The sequence below is a fragment of the Heterodontus francisci genome, chromosome 27, assembly GCF_036365525.1.
Source record: "Heterodontus francisci isolate sHetFra1 chromosome 27, sHetFra1.hap1, whole genome shotgun sequence".
Classification (NCBI taxonomy): domain Eukaryota; kingdom Metazoa; phylum Chordata; class Chondrichthyes; order Heterodontiformes; family Heterodontidae; genus Heterodontus; species Heterodontus francisci.
Window position 1 is genome coordinate 45,074,709 of NC_090397.1, and position 23,909 is coordinate 45,098,617.

A 23,909-nucleotide genomic window follows, 5' to 3' on the forward strand; every position below is an offset into this window, starting at 1 on the left:
TGATTATGCCATGCATTGAGATTTTTTGCAAGGCTTTTTTCTTTTTGTATCTATTGGAAGAAACCAATTAGAAAATCCTCATTTAATTGCCATATAATCATTAATCATTCCAGATCTCTTAGCCAAATCTTTTAATTCTTCCTTGCTGGAACTGTCCCATCTTTTTTCTGATTGCCATAGCATATCTCATGCTGCCCCGTTGTCAGTCCCATGTAGCATGACACCCAAAATGAAACCAGTATTTAACGATGCATCGAAGTATGGGACAAACTGTAGAAAAGCTAAAATAGAAATTTTTATATTGCTATGAATGTGGTAATCACCACTGCTATTTTGGCTCTAATATTGCACAGTTGAGGTCAGAGTGGAATCATGTTAGCAAAGCTGACAGTCATAGAAGAGTTGTGCGAAAGAAATAAAGGCCAAACGCTGTAATGGATATTTTGGCTCTTAACTTATAAGCATCACATTTCAAACTTTGTTGTAATCAGCAGCTAACAAATTAGCATGCTATAACCAAGCTAGCCTTGCAGCTAAAAGTCCTATTGTGAGAGTGGAATGTATTGTATCTTTTAAGTGTCTTGAATTGAGTGGAATGCCTTGCATTTTAACAATGGGTAACAATTGGTCCTGCTGGTTTATTCTCTAATTGACCTTAGTATAGCGCTTCATTCATTCTCAAGAAGTAACCTGCAGCTATTCTGGCTTTATTGAACAGCCACAGGAGTTGTGTGCACTGCACACAAGCGTCAAAGCCCTGTACAGTCCCATTGTAGGTCCCAGTGATATATTTCCTTCTATTCCACTCGATTCTTGATTTTAGGTTTCCTCTATTCCACTCTGATCCTGATTTTCAGCTTATTTCCCTGTAGGTGAGACAGCACTACTAGGGGATTGACCTGCTCCACTTCCATCCCAGGTCAGTTTACCCCTCTTTATACAAGAGATCCCTCTGGGATCTCCATGATTACCAAATCAATATAGTCCAGATACTTGTTTGGCACAGTCCATTCCAGCTGTCAAGTTAATCTAATTTCTTTAGTTTCACCAGCACACTTCACCTCAAACATAAAAATTTAAGTTCAAGTAATTTTTCTATGTAAACATATTAGGGGTAATTTTATAAAAGCAAAATACTGCAGATGCAGGAAATCTGAAATAAAAACAAGAAATGCTGGAACCACTCAGCAGGTCTGGCAGCATCTGTGGAAAGAGAAGCAGAATTAACGTTTCGGGTCAGTTCCGAAGAAGGGTCACTGACCCGAAACGTTAACTCTGCTTGTCTTTCCACAGGTGCTGCCAGACCTGCTGAGTGGTTCCAGCATTTCTTGTTTTTATATTAGGGGTAATTTTATTTGTTTCTGCCTGACAGAAATGAGATAGTGGTGAAAAATCTCAACAGTGGACTCATTCCCTTCGCTTCCTGCCCACCACTACATTGCTTTTGAAGTTTTTATGTGTGCAAAACTGTGTTGCCTGAAACTTAATTTTTGATGGTGAATTTCTGCAATGTTTTGGATTTTTATCTTGTTTTTATTCCATCTAATTTAATGTTTTATTCAGTTTTGCATTTTGTCTCATTTTTAAAGCTTTGTAAACATTTTGTTGCAATAAACAGCATAAAAATGTTATACATGCTGGAAAAAAGGTGATGTACCAAATTGTCTCCTATATTTTGAATGTCATGGGGTGGTGTTAACCTAACTGCCCGGACGAGAAGCTAACGGGATTGCATCAGACACTGTTTTTACACCTCTCCCAATTTTACTCTCCACTAACTTCAATGGAGAGTAAAATCAAGTGGGGTATAAAATGGGAGGTGAACTCGAACCTATTAATGTGGTTGGGGAGGGTTTAAACTAAATTGGAAAGGAAGTGGGCACCAGCATATAGAAGTAGAAGAGAGGAATAAGGTGCATACAGGAGTTAGTGTGTTAGATAGTACTAGAGAAGGAAATAATACAATATTAGATAGGAGCAGACTAAGAACGACTATGAGGAATACAAAAATGCATTAATGTGAATGCACAAAGTGTGATGAATAAGGGTGGTGAGCTATAAGCACAAATAGCCGTGTGGGAATATAATGTAGAGACAATAACAGAAACGTGGATTAAAAATGGTGCGAACTAGGGACTTAATATTCAAGGAAACAAAGTGTTCAGAAAAGATAGGGAAGAAAAAAAGGGAGGTGGCAGTACTGCTTAGGGAAAACACTGCAGTGTTGGAAAGAGAGGACATCCTTGAGGGGGCAAGGATAGAATCCATTTGGTTAGAGCTGAGAAGCAAGAAAGGTATGATCACGCTACTGAGGGTATTCTATAGGCCTTCAAATAGTGAGAGGAGCAAATCTGCAGGGAAATCAGAGATGTGTAAGAACTATCTCTGATTTCTCTGCAGATTTGCTCCTCTCACTATTTGGAGGCCTATAGAATACCCCCAGTAGCGTGATCATGCCTTTCTTGCTTCTCCGCTCTAACCAAATGAATTCTATCGGAGGGAGGGGGGTGCGAGGGGGAGCTGGGAAGGGGGCTGTAAGGGGGTGGGGGGGGTGCAGGGGAAGGGGGTGCCGGGGGAAGATGGTGCGAGTGGGGGGCTGGGACGGGGTTGTGAGGGGGTGAGTTGAGAGGGTGGAGCAGGGAAGGGGGGGGTGGGAAGGGGGAAGGGAGGGGAAAGCGGGTGCAGGTAATAAGCCATTTCCTCAGTTCCCACCATCGACGTCCGGAAAGCTCATCCGCGTCCTTTGGGAGGTGAAGCATCTTTGGTCAGACTTACAAAGGTGGTGATATTCGCTAAGGGTTTTTTGATGTGGTTTAAATAAAGGCATACCGCATTGCCGACAGTGCGCTGCAGATGCTCTCCGAGCCATCTCCTGCGGGTGCTTTGAAGTTACGGCCGAGGAGCCGTTCATGGATTTTTGGGGTGTTCGGAGCACCTTTTCTCAAGGCTTCCCTAGGGTCCCGCTGCTCCTTCTTCTCCTCAATGGACTTACCGCATGTCGTGGCCGCAGACACTCTGGGCGGTGAAGACAGCAGGGTCGGAGATTAAAGGATCGACAGTTGTGCTCTTCAGTTTCGTCCGGATCAATTTCATTGAGAAAACAAAGAGCAGGTGTGGCTGGGGGAGGGCAGTGGATCCAGGTAACATAAACTAAACTAACTGTTAACTTTTAGTTAGGGCTAAAATGAACTGATTTAAAGAGCCAGGGGAGTTTAAACAGTTTAAGAGGGTAGATTAGGGGAGAAAGCACTAAGAATGGGAGCAGATGGCCATGGATAGAGTTGAACGGCAAGGGAGCTTCCTAGGGAGCTTACAGCCCAGGAGCCATCTTGGAATAATCAGGAACCATCAGCCTCAAGAAAACGAACATCATGGGGCAGGACGTCAGAAATGCTCCATCCATCAATATTGGCGACCACGCTCTGGAAGTGGTTCAAGAGTTCACCTACCTAGGCTCAACTATCACCAGTAACCTGTCTCTCGATGCAGAATTCAACAAGCGCATGGGAAAGGCTTCCACTGCTATGTCCAGACTGGCCAAGAGAGTGTGGGTAAATGGCGCACTGACACGGAACACAAAATTCCGAGTGTATCAAGCCTGTGTCCTCAGTACCTTGCTCTATGGCAGCGAGGCCTGGACAACGTATGTCGGCCAAGAGCGACGTCTCAATTCATTCCATCTTCGCTGCCTCCGGAGAATACTTGGCATCAGGTGGCAGGACCGTATCTCCAACACAGAAGTCCTTGAGGCGGCCAACATCCCCAGCTTATACACACTACTGAGTCAGCGGCGCTTGAGATGTCTTGGCCACGTGAGCCGCATGGAAGATGGCAGGATCCCCAAAGACACATTGTACAGCGAGCTCGCCACTGGTATCAGACCCATCGGCCGTCCATGTCTCCGCTTTAAAGACGTCTGCAAACGCGACATGAAATCCTGTGACATTGATCACAAGTCGTGGGAGTCAGTTGCCAGCGTTCGCCAGAGCTGGCAGACAGCCATAAAGGCGGGGCTAAAGTGTGGCGGGTCGAGGGGACTTAGCAGTTGGCAGGAAAAAAGACAGAGGCGCAAGGGGAGAGCCAACTGTGTAACAGCCCCGACAACCAAATTTTTCTGCAGCACCTGTGGAAGAGCCTGTCACTCTAGAATTGGCCTTTATAGCCACTCCAGGTGCTGCTCCACACACCACTGACCACCTCCAGGCACTTACCCATTGTCTCTCGAGATAAGGAGGCCAAAGAAAGATGTAAGAACTATAGAGTGGTGATATTGGGGGACTTTAATCACAAATATAGATTGGGATAATTTTTGAGTAAAAGGAAAGGAGGGGGAGGAATTTCTGAAATGTGTTCAGGAGCAATCCCTGACCAGTATGTTCTCGGTCCAACTAGGAAGGAGGCATTGCTAGATCTGCTGCTGTGGAATGCGGTGGGTTAAGTGGACCAAGTGTCTGTGGGGAACACTTGGGTAAGAGCGCTCATCATTTCTTGAGGTTTAGATTAATAATGGAGAAGAGCAAGGAACAATCTAAAGTAGAACTTCTAAACTGGAAGAGTGCTAATTTCAATAGGATGTGAGGGGAATCTAGCCAAGGTAAAATGGAACCAAAGACTGACAGGAAAAACTGTAATAGAATAATGGATGATCTTTAAGGCAAAGAGGTTTCACGTACAGGCTAGGTACATTCCAATAAGAGCAAAAGGTAGGGACAGCAAAGCCAGTGTTCCTTGGATGACAAGGGAGATAAAGAATATGATGAAACAAAAAATAGGGTGTATAATACATGTCAGATGAATTCTTCAAATGATAACCAGGCCAAATACAATAAGTTGAGAGGCAAATTGAAGAGGAAAATAAGACTGGCAAAGACAGAATATGAGAATAGAATGGCAGTTAACATAATAGAGAACTCAAAAATCTTCTACCGACATGTAAATAGTAAACGGGTAATAAGAGGTGGGAGTGGGTCCTATTAGGCACAAAGAGGGTGATATATGCTTAGAGGCCAGGGCAAGGCTAGAATACTTCACGAATACTTTGTATCGGTGTTGACTAAGGAAGGGGATGCTGACAAAATATTGGTAGAAGCGGAGATGGTAGAGTAATGGATGGGGTGAAAATTGATGGGCACGATGTACTGGAAAGGTTGGCTATGCTTGAAGTGGGTAGGTCGCCTGATCCGGATGGCTTGCATCCAAGGTTGCTAAAGGAAGTGGGGATGGAGATTGTGAGAGAGCTTGCCATAATCTTCCCTGGATATGGGGGTGGTGCCAGAGGATTGGAGAAGGGCAAATGTGACACCCATATTCAAGAAAATGGTGTAAGTATATTCCTAGTAACTAGAGGCCAGTTTAACATCAGTGGTACCCCTGAACCAGAGGGGTACCAATATCCTGGGGGGGAGATTTGCTAGTGCTCTTCGGGGGGGTTTAAACTAATTCAGCAGGAGGATGGGAACCTAAATTGTAGTTCCAGTGTGCAGGATGTTGAGAGTAGTGAGGGCAGAGATAAGGTTATAAGGACACAAGAGGGCACTGGCAAGCAAGAGCTTGGTTTAAAATGTGTCTACTTCAACGCCAGGAGCATCCGGAATAAGGTGGGTGAGCTTGCAGCATGGGTTGGTACCTGGGATCTCGATGTTGTGGCCATTTCAGAGACATGGGTAGAGCAGGGACAAGAATGGATGTTGCGGGTTCCGGGATTTAGATGTTTCACTAAGAACAGAGAAGAGGGTAAAAGAGGGGGGATGTGGCATTGTTAATCAAGGAAAGTATTACAGCGGCAGAAAGGACGTTTGAGGACTCGTCTACTGAGGTAGTCCGGGCCGAGGTTAGAGAGAGGAGAGGTCACCCTGTTGGGAGTTTTCTATAGACCTCCAAATAGTTCCAGAGAGGTAGAGGAAAGGATAGCAAAGATGATTCTTGACAGGAGCGAGAGTAACAGGGTAGTGGTTATGGGGGACTTTAACTTTCCAAATATTGACTGGAAATACTATAGTTCGAGTACTTTAGATGGGTCTGTTTTTGTCCAGTGTGTGCAGGAGGGTTTTCTGACACAGTATGTAGACAGGCCAACCAGGGGCGATGCCACATTGGATTTGGTACTGGGTAATGAACCCGGCCAGGTGTTAGATTTAGAAGTTGGTGAGCACTTTGGTGATAGTGATCACAATTCGGTTAGGTTTACCTTAGTGATGGGCAGGGACAGGCATATACAGCAGGGCAAGAATTATAGCTGGGGGAAAGGAAATTATGATGCGATTAGGCAGGATTTAGGATGCGTAGGATGGGGAAGGAAACTGCAGGGGATGGGCACAATCGAAATGTGGAGCTTATTCAAGGAGCAGCTACTGCGTGTCCTTGATAAGTATGTACCTGTCAGGCAGGGAGGAAGTTGTCGAGCGAGGGAGCCGTGGTTTACTAAAGAAGTTGAAGAGCTTGTCAAGAGGAAGAAGAAGGCTTATGTTAGGATGAGACATGAAGGCTCAGTTAGGGCGCTTGAGAGTTACAAGCTAGCCAGGAAGGATCTAAAGGGAGAGATAAGAAGAGCAAGGAGAGGACACGAGAAGTCATTGGCGGATAGGATCAAAGAAAACCCTAAGGCTTTCTATAGGTATATCAGGAATAAAAGAATGACTAGAGATAGGTTAGGGCCAATCAAGGATAGTAGTGGGAAGTTGTGTGTGGAATCGGAGGAGATAGGGGAAGTGTTAAATGAATATTTTTCGTCAGTATTTACAGTGGAGAAAGAAAATGTTGTCGAGGAGAATACTGAGATACAGACTACTAGGCTAGATGGGATTGAGGTTCACAAGGAGGAGGTGTTAGCAATTTTGGAAAGTGTGAAAATAGATAAGTCCCCTGGGCCAGATGGGATTTATCCTAGGATTCTCTGGGAAGCCAGGGAGGAGATTGCAGAGCCTTTGTCCTTGATTTTTATGTCGTCATTGTCGACAGGAATAGTGCCGGAAGACTGGAGGATAGCAAGTGTTGTCCCCTTGTTCAAGAAGGGGAGTAGAGACAGCCCTGGTAATTATAGACCTGTGAGCCTTACTTCGGTTGTGGGTAAAATGTTGGAAAAGGTTATAAGAGATAGGATTTATAATCATCTTGAAAAGAATAAGTTCATTAGAGATAGTCAGCACGGTTTTGTGAAGGGTAGGTCGTGCCTCACAAACCTTATTGAGTTTTTTGACAAGGTGACCAAACAGGTGGATGAGGGTAAAGCCGTGGATGTGGTCTATATGGATTTCAGTAAGGCGTTTGATAAGGTTCCCCATGGTAGGCTATTGCAGAAAATACAGAAGTATGGGATTGAAGGTGAATTAGTGCTTTGGATCAGAAATTGGCTAGCTGAAAGAAGACAGAGGGTGGTGGTTGATGGTAAATGTTCATCCTGGAGTATAGTTTCTAGTGGTGTACCGCAAGGATCTGTTTTGGGGCCACTGCTGTTTGTCATTTTTATAAATGACCTGGATGAGTGTGTAGAAGGGTGGGTTAGTAAATTTGCGGATGACACGAAGGTCGGTGGAGTTGTGGATAGTGCCGAAGGATGTTAGATAGGCTGCAGAGCTGGGCTGAGAGATGGCAAATGGAGTTTAATGCGGAAAAGTGTGAGGTGATTCACTTCGGAAGGAGTAACAGGATTGCAGAATACTGGTCTAATGGGAAGATTCTTGGTAGTGTAGATGAGCAGAGAGATCTTGGTGTCCAGGTACATAAATCCCTGAAAGTTGCCACCCAGGTTAATAGAGCTGTTAAGAAGGCATATGGTGTGTTAGCTTTTATTAGTAGGGGGATCGAGTTTAGGAGCCACGAGGTCATGCTGCAGCTGTACAGAACTCTGGTGCGGCCGCACCTGGAGTATTGCGTGCAGTTCTGGTCACCGCATTATAGGAAGGATGTGGAAGCTTTGGAAAAGGTGCAGAGGAGATTTACTAGGATGTTGCCTGGTATGGAGGGAAGGTCTTACGAGGAAAGGCTGAGGGACTTGAGGTTGTTTTCGTTAGAGAGAAGTAGGAGAAGAGGTGACTTAATAGAGACATATAAGATAATCAGAGGGCTGGACAGGGTGGATAGTGAGAGCCTTTTTCCTCGGATGGTGATGGCAAACACGAGGGGACATAGCTTTAAGTTGAGGGGTGATAGATATTGGACAGATGTCAGAGGTAGTTTCTTTACACAGAGAGTAGTAGGGGCGTGGAACGCCCTGCCTGCAACAGTAGTAGACTCGCCAACTTTAAGGGCATTTAAGTGGTCATTGGATAGACATATGGATGAAAATGGAATAGTGTAGGTCAGATGGTTTCACAGGTCGGCGCAACATCGAGGGCTGAAGGGCCTGTACTGCGCTGTTATGTTCTATGGTGGCTACGTTTTTAGAAACCATAACCAAGGGGGAAAAAAATCATGAAGCATTTGAAGATTTTAAAGTTAAAAAAGGAGAGCCGGCACAGATTTATAAAAGGCAAATTGTACTTGACTAATTGAATTTTTTGATGAAGTAACAAGGATGATTGAAGTGAGTGCAATGGATGTTGTCTGTATGGATTTTAAGAAAGCTTTTGACAAAGTACCACATAAAAGGCTGATTAATCAAAATTGCAGCTCATGAAATAAGAAGGTCACTGTCAGCATGGATAAAAGGACAGAAAATAGTGAGTTGTGGCAAATTGTTTTTCAGACTGAAGGATGGTAGACAGTTGTGTTCCCAAGGTTCAGTGCTAGGCCCACTGCTCTTTTTGCTATATATAAATGACTTGGATATTGGAATATAGAGTAAAGTTTCAAAATTTGTTGATGATACCAAATTCGGAGGTGTGACAAACAGTGAGGATGATACCAATCAACTGCAAGAGGACATAGATAGGCTATCAGAATGAGCAGACAAGTGGCGGATGGAATTATATACAGAGAAGTGTGAGGTAGTGCATTTTGGCAGAAGTGACAGGAAGAGGCAATATCGGCTAAATGGCACGGTTTTAAAGAGTGTGCAGGGACAGAAGGACCTGGGGGTTCATGTGCATAGATCTTTGAAGGTGGCAGGACATAATAAGCGAGTAATTAGCAACGCATATGGATCAGGGACTTCATAAATAAAGGTATTGAGCACGAAAACAGGGAAGTTATGTTGAACCTTTATAAACTTCTGGTTAGACCACAACTGGAGTATTGCATCCAGTTCTGGCCATCACGCTTTAGGAAGATGTGAGGGTCCTTGAGAGGGTGCAGAGGAGATTCACCAGAATGGTTCCAGGAATGAGGAATTTTAGCGACAAATTTAGTTGGAGCAGCTGGGGTTTGTTCTCCTTGAAAGATTTGATAGAGGTCCAGATATTGACTGACATTTTAGAGGTCTGTGTCCTACAGTTCAGAGGTAAGAGGTAAGACACCAGGCCTATTCATTGGGCATTCAATTCTAGGCCATGTAATAATGCACTGCAATTATTGTATTCTCCTCTTATTTGGACAGTAAACTTAAAAAATGTTATTCATATGATTACCTCTGGTAAACAATTATAACTATTGAATACAATATTAAGAGTACAATTAGCATTAAAAGAGGACAGCCAAATGAACGTTACTTTAGGTACAAAGTACTCCCCGATTTGTATACATATATTTAAAAAATATTCAAGATTTGTCAATAATTTTTCTCCCCCCACATACACTTCTTTCTCTACAAAAATGTTCAAATATTGGAGGCTATTTTCCACCACTGTTTTACAGCAATAGCAGTGGAAACAGATGTTAAAACTAGTTGGAAACCAAGAGGTAATATGAAATTACCAGTGTTGTTAGTTTCAGTGGTATTTCTACTTTTCTATCCTTGAAAAGACTGTGACCAAAATATTTTAAGTGAAGATGGAAGAATTAGGTTGTTAAAATCAGTTAAGGCTTATTAATTACTTGTAGGTGGCATCCAGTGCCTTTTCTGCTTTTGTTGGGGGGAAAAAACCTATTGAGCTATGTATTTTGGCAAGAGGCTACCAAGATGCAGAAGTAGCATCAGAACTCGCACAATTTTTCATTGCAGCAGCTTTTTCGGGAGCAGAGAGTGCGAGCGAGTGAGCAGCTGGGAAGGTCAGTTTAAAGTAAACTTAATTTCTTTTTGTTTTCGGCGGAGACCAGGGGGCTGCTGGGTAAGTAAAACCCTATATATTTGGGCCGTTTCTGAACCCGAGACACTACACCTGCAGTGTCTCCCACCCGCCCTCCTCCTCTAACCAAAAAAAAGGACTCAGTGGTGTGTAGATAAGGTAAGGCTTTTTCGATTTCTCTTTTTTTTTATCATGTGATTGGTTAAAAACTTTTCGTTCCTTTTTCATTTAACTAAGTTTAAGCTTAAGATTAAAAATGGCAGGAGATCTCAGACCCGTGACATGCTCCTCTTGCTCAATGTGGGAGCTCAGGGACATGGCTGATGTCCCTGACTCCTTCACGTGCAGCAAGTATGTCCAGCTGCAGCTCTTGTTAGACCGCATGACGGCTCTGGAGCTGCGGATGGACTCACTTTGGAGCATCCGCGATGCTGAGGAGGTAGTGGATAGCACGTTTAGCGAATTGGTCACACCGCAGATTAGGATTGCTGAGGGAGAAAGGGAATGGGTGACCAAAAGGCAGAGAAAGAGCAGGAAGGCAGCGCAGGTGTCCCCTGTGGTCATCTCCCTCCACAACAGGTATACCGTTTTGGATACTGTTGAGGGAGATGGCTCACCAGGGGAAGGCAGCAGTAGCCAGGTTCATGGCACCGTGGCTGGCTCTGCTGTTCAGAAGGGTGGGAAAAAGAGTGGAAGGGCTATAGTCATAGGGGATTCGATTGTAAGGGGAGTAGATAGGCGGTTCTGTGGTCGAAAACGAGACTCCCGAATGGTATGTTGCCTCCCAGGTGCACAGGTCAGGGATGTCTCAGATCGGCTGCAGAACATTCTGAAGGGGGAGGGTGAACAGCCAGTTGTCGTTGTGCACATAGGCACCAATGATATAGGTAAAAAACGGGATGAGGTCCTACAAGCAGAATTTAGGGAGTTAGGAGCCAAGTTAAAAAGTAGGACCTCAGAGGTAGTAATCTCAGGATTGCTACCAGTGCCACGTGATAGTCAGAGTAGAAATGAAAGAATAGTCAGGATGAATGCGTGGCTTGAGAGATGGTGCAGGAGGGAGGGGTTCAGATTTTTTGGGACATTGGGACCAGTTCTGGGGGAGGTGGGACTATTACAAATTGGACGGTCTACACCTGGGCCGGACTGGAACCAATGTCTTTGGGGGTGCTTTTGCTAACACTCTTGGGGAGGGTTTAAACTAATGTGGCAGGGGGATGGGAACCCAATGAGGTCAGTGGAGAGTAAGGAGGTAGTAACTAAAGCCTGTAAGGAACTAGATAATGAAGTCAGCGTGACTAAGGGAAAGAGTAGGCAGGGAGCAGATGATGAAAGCAAAGGGACTGGTGGTCTGAGGTGTATTTATTTTAATGCAAGAAGTGTAGTAGGTAAGGCAGATGAACTTAGGGCTTGGATTAGTACCTGGGAGTATGATGTCATTGCTATTACTGAGACTTGGTTAAGGGAAGGGCATGATTGGCAACTAAATATCCCAGGATACCGATGCTTCAGGCGGGATAGAGAGGGAGGTAAAAGGGGTGGAGGAGTTGCATTACTGGTCAAAGAGGATATCACAGCTGTGCTGAAGGAAGGCACTATGGAGGATTCGAGCTGTGAGGCAATCTGGGCAGAACTCAGAAATAGGAAGGGTGCGGTAACAATGTTGGGGCTGTACTACAGGCCTCCCAACAGCGAGCGTGAGATGGAGGTACAAATATGTAAACAGATTATGGAAAGATGTAGGAGCAACAGGGTGGTGGTGATAGGAGGTTTTAATTTTCCCAACATTGACTGGGATTCACTTAGTGTTAGAGGTATAGATGGAGCAGAACTTGTAAGGAGCATCCAGGAGGGTTTACTAGAGCAGTACGTAAATAGTCCAACTCGGGAAGGGGCCATACTGGACCTGGTGTTGGGGAATGAGCCGGGCCAGGTGGTTGACGTTTCAGTAGGGGACTACTTTGGGAATAGTGATCACAATTCCGTAAGTTTTAGAATACTCATGGACAAAGACGAGAGTGGTCCAAAAGGAAGAGTGCTAAATTGGGGGAAAGCCAACTATACCAAAATTCGGCAGGAGCTGGGGAATGTAGATTGGGAGCAGCTGTTTGAGGGTAAATCCACATTTGATATGTGGGAGGCTTTTAAAGAGAGGTTGATTAGCGTGCAGGAGAGACATGTTCCTGTGAAAATGAGGGGTAGAAATGGCAAGATTAGGGAACCATGGATGACTGGTGAAATTGTGAGACTAGCTAAGAGGAAAAAGGAAGCATACATAACATCTGGGCGGCTGAAGAAAGACGAAGCTTTGAAAGAATATCGGGATTGTAGGCGCAATCTGAAACAAGGAATTAAGAGGGCTAAAAGGGGTCATGAAATATCTTTAGCAAACAGGGTTAAGGAAAATCCCAAAGCCTTTTATTCATATACAAGGAGCAAGAGGGTAACTAGAGAAAGGATTGGCCCACTCAAGGACAAAGGAGGAAAGTTATGCGTGGAGTCAGAGAAAATGGGTGAGATTCTAAACGAGTACTTTGCATCGGTATTCACCGAGGAGAGGGACATGACGGATGTTGAGGTGAGGGATAGATGTTTGATTACTCTAGGTCAAGTCGGCATAAGGAGGGAGGAAGTGTTGGGTATTCTAAAAGGCATTAAGGTGGACAAGTCCCCAGGTGCGGATGGGATCTATCCCAGGTTACTGAGGGAAGCGAGAGAGGAAACAGCTGGGGCCTTAACAGATATCTTTGCAACATCCTTAAACACGGGTGAGGTCCCGGAGGACTGGAGAATTGCTAATGTTGTCCCCTTGTTTAAGAAGGGTAGCAGGGATAATCCGGGTAATTATAGACCGGTGAGCCTGACGTCAGTGGTAGGGAAGCTGCTGGAGAAGATACTGAGGGATAGGATCTATTCCCATTTGGAAGAAAATGGGCTTATCAGTGATAGGCAACATGGTTTTGTGCAAGGAAGGTCATGTCTTACCAACTTAATAGAATTCTTTGAGGAAGTGACGAAGTTGATTGATGAGGGAAGGGCTGTAGATGTCATATACATGGACTTCAGTAAGGCGTTTGATAAGGTTCCCCATGGTAGGCTGATGGAGAAAGTGAAGTCGCATGGGGTCCAGGGTGTACTAGCTAGATGGATAAAGAACTGGCTGGGCAACAGGAGACAGAGAGTAGCAGTGGAAGGGAGTTACTCAAAATGGAGACGTGTGACCAGTGGTGTTCCACAGGGATCCGTGCTGGGGCCACTGTTGTTTGTGATATACATAAATGATTTGGAGGGAAGTATAGGTGGTCTGATTAGCAAGTTTGCAGATGACACTAAGATTGGTGGAGTAGCAGATAGTGAAGGGGACTGTCAGAGAATACAGCAGAATATAGATAGATCGGAGAGTTGGGCAGAGAAATGGCAGATGGAGTTCAATCAGGGCAAATGCGAGGTGATGCATTTTAGAAGATCCAATTCAAGAGTGAACTATACAGTAAATGGAAAAGTCCTGGGGAAAATTCATGTACAGAGAGATTTGGGTGTTCAGGTCCATTGTTCCCTGAAGGTGGCAACGCAGGTCAATAGAGTGGAGCAGAACAGAGCAGCATCTGATAGGAACGTGGTCTGCTCTTCCAGGTTTGTGATATTTAAATAGCATTTATACCAATGTTGGTTCCTGTTTAATTGTAGTTACGGCACAGTGGCACAGTGGTTAACACCACAGCCTCACAGCTCCAGCGACCCGGGTTCAATTCTGGGTACTGCCTGTGTTTGTGTGGGTTTCCTCCAGGTGCTCCGGTTTCCTCCCACAGCCAAAAGACTTGCAGGTTGATAGGTAAATTGGCCATTATAAATTTCCCTAGTATAGGTAGGTGGTAGGGGAATATAGGGACAGGTGAGGATGTGGTAGGAATATGGGATTAGTGTAGGATTAATATAAATGGGCGATTAATGGTCGGCACAGACTCGGTGGGCCGAAAGGCCTGTTTCAGTGCTGTATATCTAAATCTAAAATCTTATATAATTAATGAATTACTGAAACTAATTGTAATAACTCTAGCTGATATTTCATCTCATTAACACTGGCATCTTGAAATGATCTTTGTAAGAATCAATATGGAAAATAATGTGTGGATAATAGTAAATATGAAAAGCTTATTGAATTATAGAATTTTAAGCACAAGGAGCCACACAGCCTGTCATGCTTGTAGCATGCAGGTGCAATCCACTTAGCCTCATTCCTCTGCCCTTTCCTGTACTCTTCAGCGACACAAACTTCAATATGAACACCTTTAGTTCAGAATTTTTACTTATTGGCTTAAGCTATATAAAAGACTAAACTGTATAAACGCTGACTTTTTTTCTTCTGTAAATTTGCTGCCTGGTTGTTACGTGATGTCACCATGCAATTTGGGCAAATTACAACACCGATTGTTGTACCTTCCATACACATGCGCGCGCACACACACACACACATGTATCTAAATCTATAAATTGAAAATTATAAAATACCATTTGAATAGGGGGAGCTAGTGGAGCAGCTCCTAGGCTAACAGGAAATTCAGTCCGAAGAAGCTTTAGTTTTGAGCTGAATTTACAGAACTTGAAATCAAAACAAAAAATGTTGGCAATACTCAGCAGGTCTGGCAGCATCTGTGGAGACAGAAACGTTTCAGGTTGATGACCTTTCGTCAGAACTGGGAAAAGTTCGGAATGTAATAGGTTTTAATTAGGTCAAATGGGGGAGGGTGGAAAAAGACCTAAAGGAAATGTATGTGATAGGCTGGAAGACATTAAGTGACAGAAGAGTTGATGGGGTAGAACCAAAGGGTGTAGTAATGGGACAAGTAAAGAAACAAAAGATGTGTCCAGAGGAGGTGTCAATGGCAGATAAAGAACAGCTGCTGTCCAAAAGCAAAAACGAGAAGATTAAGGTCAAAATGTGTGGGGGAAAAAAAGGAATCAAAATGAGGGCAGAGATTATGGTCTGAAATGGTTGAACTCCAGAGTTAATGTTTAGGTTGATGACATTTCATTGTGGTGGAGCGTGAATTTAATTAGGAGTAGCTCCACAATAAGCTAAATTTTAAAAAAAAAGTTAAATTTATCTTTTGGGAAGCAGTCTGCTGCCATCAGTCGCTAATGTTTTGGAAAGGGAGTCTCCAACAGCAACTAGGCCCCCTATTTCCATATGCAAAAGGCTTAACATGTGTTTTAGGCATAGGCCCTGGATACCTATACGTGAGCCTTTACAAATATGGTGGATAGAATGTGCCCGCATGCCACCTGACAGGAGGTGCTTAGGTGCCTATTTTTCAATCAATTTCTAGCTCTCAGACTTTTACAAGCCAGCAACCAATTGTGTTTATCATCTTAGACTTCCACCTCTTCAAAATATAAATCAGGACACAGGTAAAATAATATAGAACCACATCAAAAGGCCTTCCTGCCTAAGGGGTGAGTCAAATGTCAATACTGTGTGCATTCTTAATTTCACTCTTAATACTCAGTACCAGTTCCTTATTTTAGAATATATTAAACCATGTTTCTCTTCTAGAAGTCAGTAACAAATAAAATGCTACTAATTTAAACTTATGGCAATTATACAGTAGAACTAAAGACTTTTATTAGAACAATAGCCCATTGGCTAATTCATAGCATACACTCAAACAAGATCATTCATTCTATGCAGAAATGGTAAATGGAAATGCAGCAAGAGTAATCCATCGGAGGAGATAACATAAATAACTTACTTGAATAGCAAGCCCGTAACTCATACTCTAAGCCCGTACCAACTTCCTCGCCAAGATCTCCCTCCTCTACATCTTTAGGCTTTATAGAGGGTGACTCTTCATCCTCAGTGACTAAACTAAATCTGAACCAGCATGCCCCAGTCCTCCAAATTTTCTGGCCTTCTATCCTCACAATCTCGCCCTTCGCATTGAAATCCCTCACCTATATCCTTGACCTCTTCAATGCTCAATCTCTTTGTTCCTGAGGCTTTGACCATCAGCAAGGCTCTCTCTGATCATTTCCTTGTCTTCCTCTCCACCCACGTTCAATGTTCCCACATCTCTCTTCATCTACCCACAGAAAAACATTGCTCCAGCTCACACACTAATTCCCTCTCAAGTATCTTTTGGGTGGACCAATGCCACTTCCAGCTGGCCTGGATCTCTTAAAGTGGATGTGCAGTTTTTATTGTGGAACTCAACTGAAGGTGCTCTTTTTGCAATAGCTGCAACAAATGTCCACTGGGGGAGCATCCCAATTTTCAGTTAATGCCCAGGAGGCTTCAGTCCAGGACATCAACAGAGGAAAAATGACCTCTTCCTGTCACATGGGAGAAGAGAGCTCAGCCACAGTGCCAAACAGCAATGTCTGAGGTGGCAAAGCACGTCAACACCAGAAATTTAACTCCTTGACCTCAAAGCAATGCAGGATGAAATTTAATGACCTGACCCAAGCTGCTAAAGTAAGACTCATTCACAGACTTGAAACGTTAACTCTGCTTCTCTCTTCACAGATGCTGCCAGACCAGCTAAGTATTTCCAGCACTTTCTGTTTTTATTTAGGACTCATTCACAGTTTTTTGTCACTAGCAACACCCTTCAGTGCTTCTCCTCCTGCTGCCATTTTCACTCTACCACAGTTCTCAAAATGAATGCCCTCTCTTACACCCACCTGATGTTTCTTCTGTGCACCAACCAAAGTGTTCTACCCTCACACACATGGATGTTCACAACTCTTCAGCATGCAACTCACTAATGCACTCCCTTCCTCTTGCAGGATAAATGCACACAATGCCAGGGAGAGGACCCACAACAAAGGGGGGATGTCCTTCTTTCAGACCCTGAAATCAGACGAGAATGCCATGAATATCCTGGGCAAAAGGAGAGCCAGAGTATTAGAAAATGGATGCTCCAAATGAAGCTACACCAACACTCACTCTTAAGCTTGAAAGCAGCAGCAGCTCAGAAATTGGCAACCTTTAGAAAGTGACTGAGGGTTAGCACTAGGTAATGTATTGATCACAAGTGTGTAAGAGCAGAGGAGGGAGGAAAGTATGGTTCAGGAGAATAAGCTTGCATCCTAGACTGTTCTGGAGGGCACAGATGATGGCTTCCAAAACCCAGCCTACAAAAGACACACAATAGCTCTGCACCCAGAATGACAGGTGCAGTGAACTGTCTGTCTGAGGTGGGTGTGAGTACAGACTATGTTAGACAGTGTGAGGAGACTATTTCCAACTTGTAGCACTCCTTCATGACATTAAGTTACTGCAATCTACTTCTATGCAGTTAGCAGTTGGGCTCAGCACCTGTGGTGGCATCTTTCAGGGATGCATATACTGAGCCATGCAGGCCCTGGGTTTCACCATTTCCTACAGCCTACAAAGCTTGAAAGAAACCATGGATAAAGACTTCCAAGATGTCACAGCACTCCCACAGTCTACTCTCCCTCACAGCAATGGAATGCAGAGGCATAGACCTGTGTGAGCCGCAGTCCTTTTTCAGGCTAACAAGCTGAGCATGCCTGCTCGCCTGACACAGTTACAGACCTAGTGGCACAAAGTCAGCTGGGCCAGAATGCTCTGGCTGCTGCTGAGGTGTCTCAGTTTTCAGAAAGTCATCTCAGGCCCGAGCTCCACAAGGTCATCAACCATGGCCATCACATCTTCTCATTGGAGACACATCAGTTTTCCAAGCTGCAGTCTTACTGTAAATTACAGTCTTTTATGGAACTATTGGTGTGCTAAGTTTCTTTGGTGAGTATTTCTGACCAGGCACTGTAATTTGTTTGAAAGACATATACTGCTATTTGGGTTGGGAGCAGCTCTATGGATGATGATAGGACTGGGACTGATGTTGGGAGGAGATATTGGGAGGAAATGTTGGTGCGGGGGAATAGGGGGTTGTTAGCTGAAGTGATCCTTGATGAACTGCTGCTCAAATGCTCTTGCAGTTGCAAGATAGATGGGCCTTGCTCTTCCATATGGTCCTCGACCTCCACATCTCTGCAGGTGGCTCAATGGGGTGGCCCCTCTACTGAAGTTGTGGAGACCTCGTGCAGTTGACATTGATGATTCTGAAGACGATCAGGGGACTGCCTCCAAATCTATGCATGCAGCGAAAGCATTACTTGAGTATGCCTATGGTGTGCCTTCATTGGGGTTCAGGTGGCGGGGGTGGCACTGATTATACCTTATCTCCGCATCTGCACTGGTTCCTTAGAGATATTATGAGCCAAGTCCACAGGGGATAGTCTTTGTTCCCTCATTGCCAGCCTCTGACCCAAAAGTCTGGATGAAAAAGGGGGATAATTGAGGATTGATATAGGATGAAGGCATCATGCAAGTTGCCAGGAACCCTTGCATAATTATCCAGGAACACACTGACTTTCACACGTACAAAAAAGGACATAGGTGACATTGTGCTGGGCTGCAGTTGGTACTGCAACAGGTGATATAACTGTATGTAGCCTCCCTAGTAAATAAGAGCCTTGTCACACTGCTGAACACAGGGGCCGGATTTTACTTTTTTGACAACCAGAGCATTTCCAGGTTCCGACCCCGCGCCGCATTAGCATTGGTGACATGGCGCTATTTTTAAATAAATAAATAATTGGCCTGGGAGTGAGTTGGGTGCCAGAAGTGTTATGGAGGTGGGAACAGGGAATTGAATGCAGTTTTTAACGGCAAGCGGCAGTCATCACAGGACTTGCTGTTGCTTATACAAATGAGTAACCAGGGATCTCAGAGAGCCTGTGTAGGCATGGGAACATGTCCCATTGCAGCCCCCCGCTGTGCTCCTTTGGTCTCCTGCTTTCCAGGAGGTTGCATCTGCTGCAGCTCATCCTGGCTGCTCTGTCCAATGTCAGAGTGACCTGTTCCCATCCGACTTACCTTAGCTGGGTTTTGTGCTTTCAGCAGGCCTTACATGTCAACCTGTTATCATAGTGATGATCACCTCCCTGTCTGCTTTCCTGCCACTCTCCACTGTGTTACAACCAAGGCAGGAAGAGTGCACTGTTTGTTCTAGTTCCACTTCTCCACGGGTCACGATATGTATTTAAATTTTTTCCCACTTATCGATATGGTCAATCATAGACTCTATTTTTATCCCAGAATAAAACACACCAACCAGGTTTCTTTAATAAACAACAAAGTTATCAGTTTATTATAAAACAAGTCTTAACCAGTAATGAAGTAAAGCATAAACACACAAATTGTAATATTAAAGTTCCCTTTTTACCTTAGACCCTTCCACCACCCGTCCAGTAACCATACAACTTCATTCCATGCCCTCTCCCCACCCCAAAATACTTACATTGTGTATCTGACCTTCGTCCCTCCAAAGTTCACAAACTTATATCTTTAACCCTTCCCACCATCCCCTCTACCAATCATAAAGATATTAACTGGAAAAATAAAGGGACTTTTGTTTTTAGAGCTCTATTACAGACCAAAATAATATGGGCTGAATACTTGCTCATTCTTGAAGAAACAGCAGATGAAATATGTTGTGTTCCACAACTGACATTTAGTCTGGCCTCTAAGTACATGTAGACAGTCACTGGGATCTTTTAGAACAGTTCTTTTCAGGTGGCGTTGAGAATTAATTTAGCAGGCCTTTCTTCAAAGGAGATGAGATGAGTTGACACAGTGGACTTGGGGCCTTTTAGAGAGGGGCTGGAAAGCTGGGCTTGGTTGTGATCTTCTCTCCTTCCTTGGGAATTCTCTTCTCTCCTTGGAAGTTCTCTTTTTATATAGTTCAACCCCAACTCAAAATAATTCAAAATCAAAACCGACAACAGGAGGTCAACCTTTTGACCGCCATCAATCTTGACCTGTCACTTCTTCGTAAACAACTTCTCCAGGTGTCCAAAGATCTGTTGTTTATTGAGCTGGAAGTCAGGTGGTTTCCCAGAAAGGCTTCTTGTTGCTGGAGGTCAGGTGGTTTCCCGGAAAGGCTTGTTTCCCTCAAGACATCTCAGTGCCCCTTTTAAAAAACATTTCCAGGGACTGTTTTTCAAAGTCAAGTGGTGTTTACATGACCCCCTTTGAAAACCCAAAATTTAACATTTCTTCAATCTTTCAAAAATGAATCCTTAAAAAATATATTTAACAAAACATAAGGTCACTTTTGTAACAACTGTGGCATTAAACTCTTGCAGCTGCAGCAATAGCCACACTAAGACCCATCTGAAGCAGCTAAGCTTTATTTGCTGCCTATGAATTAATTTGATCAGCCCTTCCCATATCCCTCATGGCCCTCCAAACTGTTCACGTCTTCACAAACCTGTCGTATTCCTGCCCATGGCGTCTTCCTCATTCCCAGCCTATACAAATTTCACACTGATAATGACAAGCCTGTTAATAAGCTCTTTAATGAACTCAACAGGCACTTAATTGGAGGAGTGCACCCAACCCGTTCCCTCCCTGCTGGTGGCACTTTGAAAATAGTGTTGTGTTCCAGAGGTGGTGGGACCCAGTGCCAAACTCCAGGAACATGATATTCAAAACATGCTCACAGCGTTCCTGCTCTCAGCAGGGTTTGAAAATCTGTCCCCAGGTGTGTAGTTTTGGATCTGTACACTCAAGTGAACTAAGGCCTCCTAGAGTCTTCTCTCCTTCTGCCTCTTCTCTCTGCAGCTGCAAATCACTGAAATCTAGCCTGCTGCTTCTCCCCAACCTTCTCATTTTTTTCAGCCACAATGTTATTCCCAGTACTACACCATGTCAATAATCTTCTGTAGACTCAGCCACAAAACTTTCTGAAACAATTAATGTCAGTTCCAGTAACCAAAAAGTAAAAGCAGCACACACTAGCTACCAAAATAAATTAATCAGTGATTTATCTGAGCAGCTGATGATCCTTTTAAATCTCTTTAGAAATGGCACCCTACCGGCTGATGCCAATAACTATTTTTGGATTAATGTAAAATTGATGAAAAGGATGCCAGAGATGAGTGAAGTGGCTATTGGGTCCTTAAACAAGCTCAGGACCCCTAATTTGCATACTTAGATATACCGCTGCTGATTTCACATAGGTGTGCTGGACATTTTTTTTTTAAAAGCCTGACCCAAAATAATATTAAGCCAATTTTCAGCACAAAAGGGGGTGAAATCACTACCCAATATATCTTTAAATATTTAAATGAAATGGAAGGGCTGGAAGCCTTTTAAAAATCGCCAGATGCTATTGCCAGGAACGGACCGCCCGCCCATTCCACGTCAACGGAGGGGCGGTCCACCCTGGCCAAGTAAATGAGCCGCCATGTTTAATATCATGGCGGCTCTGTGGAGTAAAGCCTGCGCGTATGGGTCGCAGTTTTTTACGGCTGCCGAAAATCAGCCCAAGTTTAAAGGCTTGAAGCAGGGGTGTCTTAACTTTCCGCATGGGGGCTACATTACAAATTTAGTCTCACATAGGGGGCCGGTGAGATAATTTTGGGAAGATAAAGGCATTAAAAATTTATCTTAATATTAATCAAAACAACAGCAAATGTGCATTTTTGTGAAGAAGCTTTAAATGAGAAGACTAATTTATTGACTTACTTTCTGGTCATGATGTTGGACACGGATTGATTGACTTGCCTGGCATTTTTTTTGCCCGCACACTTGTTGCAGCGATGCAGAGTATCCTGGATAGATGTCCATCTGTCAGGAGTGATCTTGGTCGCACTCTCTCCTTCTTTCTCTCTCTCGCTGTCTCTCTCCCTTCCCTCTTTGTGTTCCTTCCTCTCTGTGCTGTCTCCTCACTCTGTGCTTTCCCCCTCTGTCTGGTCCCCCCTCTCTGAGTTGACCCACTCTCTGTTATCCCCACTCTCTCTCTCTGTCCCTGTATCCCCTCTCTCTCTGCTCCAAACTCTGTCTCCCCCCTCTCTCTCTCTGCCCCATTCTCTCTGTGTCCACGTCTTTCTCTGTGCCCCCTCTCTGTCCCCCCTCACTCGCTCTATCCCTCCACCCCTGCCCGCACATCTCTCTCTCCCTCTCTGTCCCTCTCTCTCTCCCCCACTCTCTGTCTCTCTCTCACTGCCCTCTCTCCCTGACCCCATTTTGTTTCTCTCTACCCCACCTTCTCAAGGGCATTTAGGGAAGGGCAATAAATGCTGGCCTTACTAGCAATGCTCACATCCCACATGGGGAGGTGCAGCGTAGTGGTAATGACACTGGACTAGTAATCCAGAGCCCCAGGCTAATGCTGGGGACAGGGTTTGAAACCCACCATAGCAGATGGTGAAATTTGAATTCAATTAATAAAAATCTGGAATTAAAAACTAGTCTAATGATGACCATGAAACCATTGTCGATTGTTGTAAAAACCCATCTGGTTCACTAATGTCCTTTAGGGAAGAAGATCTGCCGTCCTTACCTGGTCTGGCCTACATGTGACTCCAGACCCAAAACAATGTGGTTGACTCTTACATGCCCTCTGAAATGGCCTAGCCAACCACTCAGTTCAAGGATAATTAGGGATGGACAACAAATGCTGGCCGAGCCAGCGACGCCCACACTGAAATACTTACCTGCTCCCCACTCCCCACCAGTGTCCCACATTGGGTCTCCTAACGGTGATCCGAAGGCGCGGGAGTGCCGGCCACCGGCTACAATATCGGAGCGGGACGGACGGCGAGAGTGGGTAAGTATTTAATGCATTTATTTTAATAAATGTAAATATTAAGATTGACCTCCAATTGCCAAGCGGTGGGGGGACGCCACGAGGCCTCTCCGCCACCGGCAATATTGGTCCAGGTCTTCCCAGCATCGAGTCCTGTGGCGGGCCTCTCACAGAGTCATTTTCCTGCCCCCCTCACCCCGCCATGACCCCGACCCAGCAGTTAGGTTATTTTAAAACATAACTTTAAAGGCTTGTGTTATGTGAACTCATTTTAAAATGGCAAAACTCATTTAGGGAATGTCTCGATTTCTGTGCTCTGGCATGCTTAACTTTCACCAAGGACACAAGCTTACTGATATGTTGAAAGTTGCTGGACTTTTACTTCTATATTAATGTTGCAATTGTTATGACTGTGGCGGGAGCAACACACCTTATTATGCAAGAAACCTGGTTCCTTTTATTTCTTCGTGTTTGCCATTAGATTTTGATCCCGACAATCAAGTTTCCAATTAATATGATCCCAGATACGAGAGCAATTAATATGATGCCAGAGGCAAGACCCCAATTTATATGTTATTCCAGAAACGAGTAATTAATATGATTTCAAACACGAGCCCCCCAATTAATCTGATTCTGATCCCGGACGAAACCCAATTAATATGTTACGATCGCAGTGGGAGCAATGCACTCTCAATTCAGTCCCGTCACTCCACAGGTCACAGCATATTATTAAAGTTTTCCCACCAACCGGAAAACTGGCCTTCGTTCGCAGGTCTACGAGGCGGTCTCCATTTCCTCCTCAAAACTCTGTTTGCCATATAATAGCCTTCTGGAACTCCTTTCACCTCAGCTTCTGTCAGTGCCGTCTGTGCTATTTAGTATAACTCTAGATCAGTTTGCTGTGCTGCAATGATAGAAGATCTGTTAAACATTTCAATTAGATTATTTAAATCCCCAAATAAGGTTTAAGATACTTGGCTATCTGTTTGTGGTGCCACTTTTACCTCCAACAATGGATACTGTTTAGCCATTGCTCGGGTGACTACGTGTGCAGGAAATATTCCTGGAGCTTGTTCCTATAATTGCTCCATTTCCCTAACTTCACTTGGTTCCTCTGTAATTATAGGAGAAACTGATACTTTTGATCCAGCCAAATCATTTCCTAGAAGCAGATCAATTCCCTCTACTG

The 23,909-nt window shown here is 44.3% G+C and overlaps 1 protein-coding gene across 1 annotated transcript in view; it reads right to left on the minus strand.

Annotated features, from left to right (window-relative positions):
• Nucleotides 1–23,909, minus strand: part of fbxl13 (F-box and leucine-rich repeat protein 13) — a 447,713-nt gene that overhangs the window by 228,024 nt on the left and 195,780 nt on the right. The window lies entirely within an intron of this gene.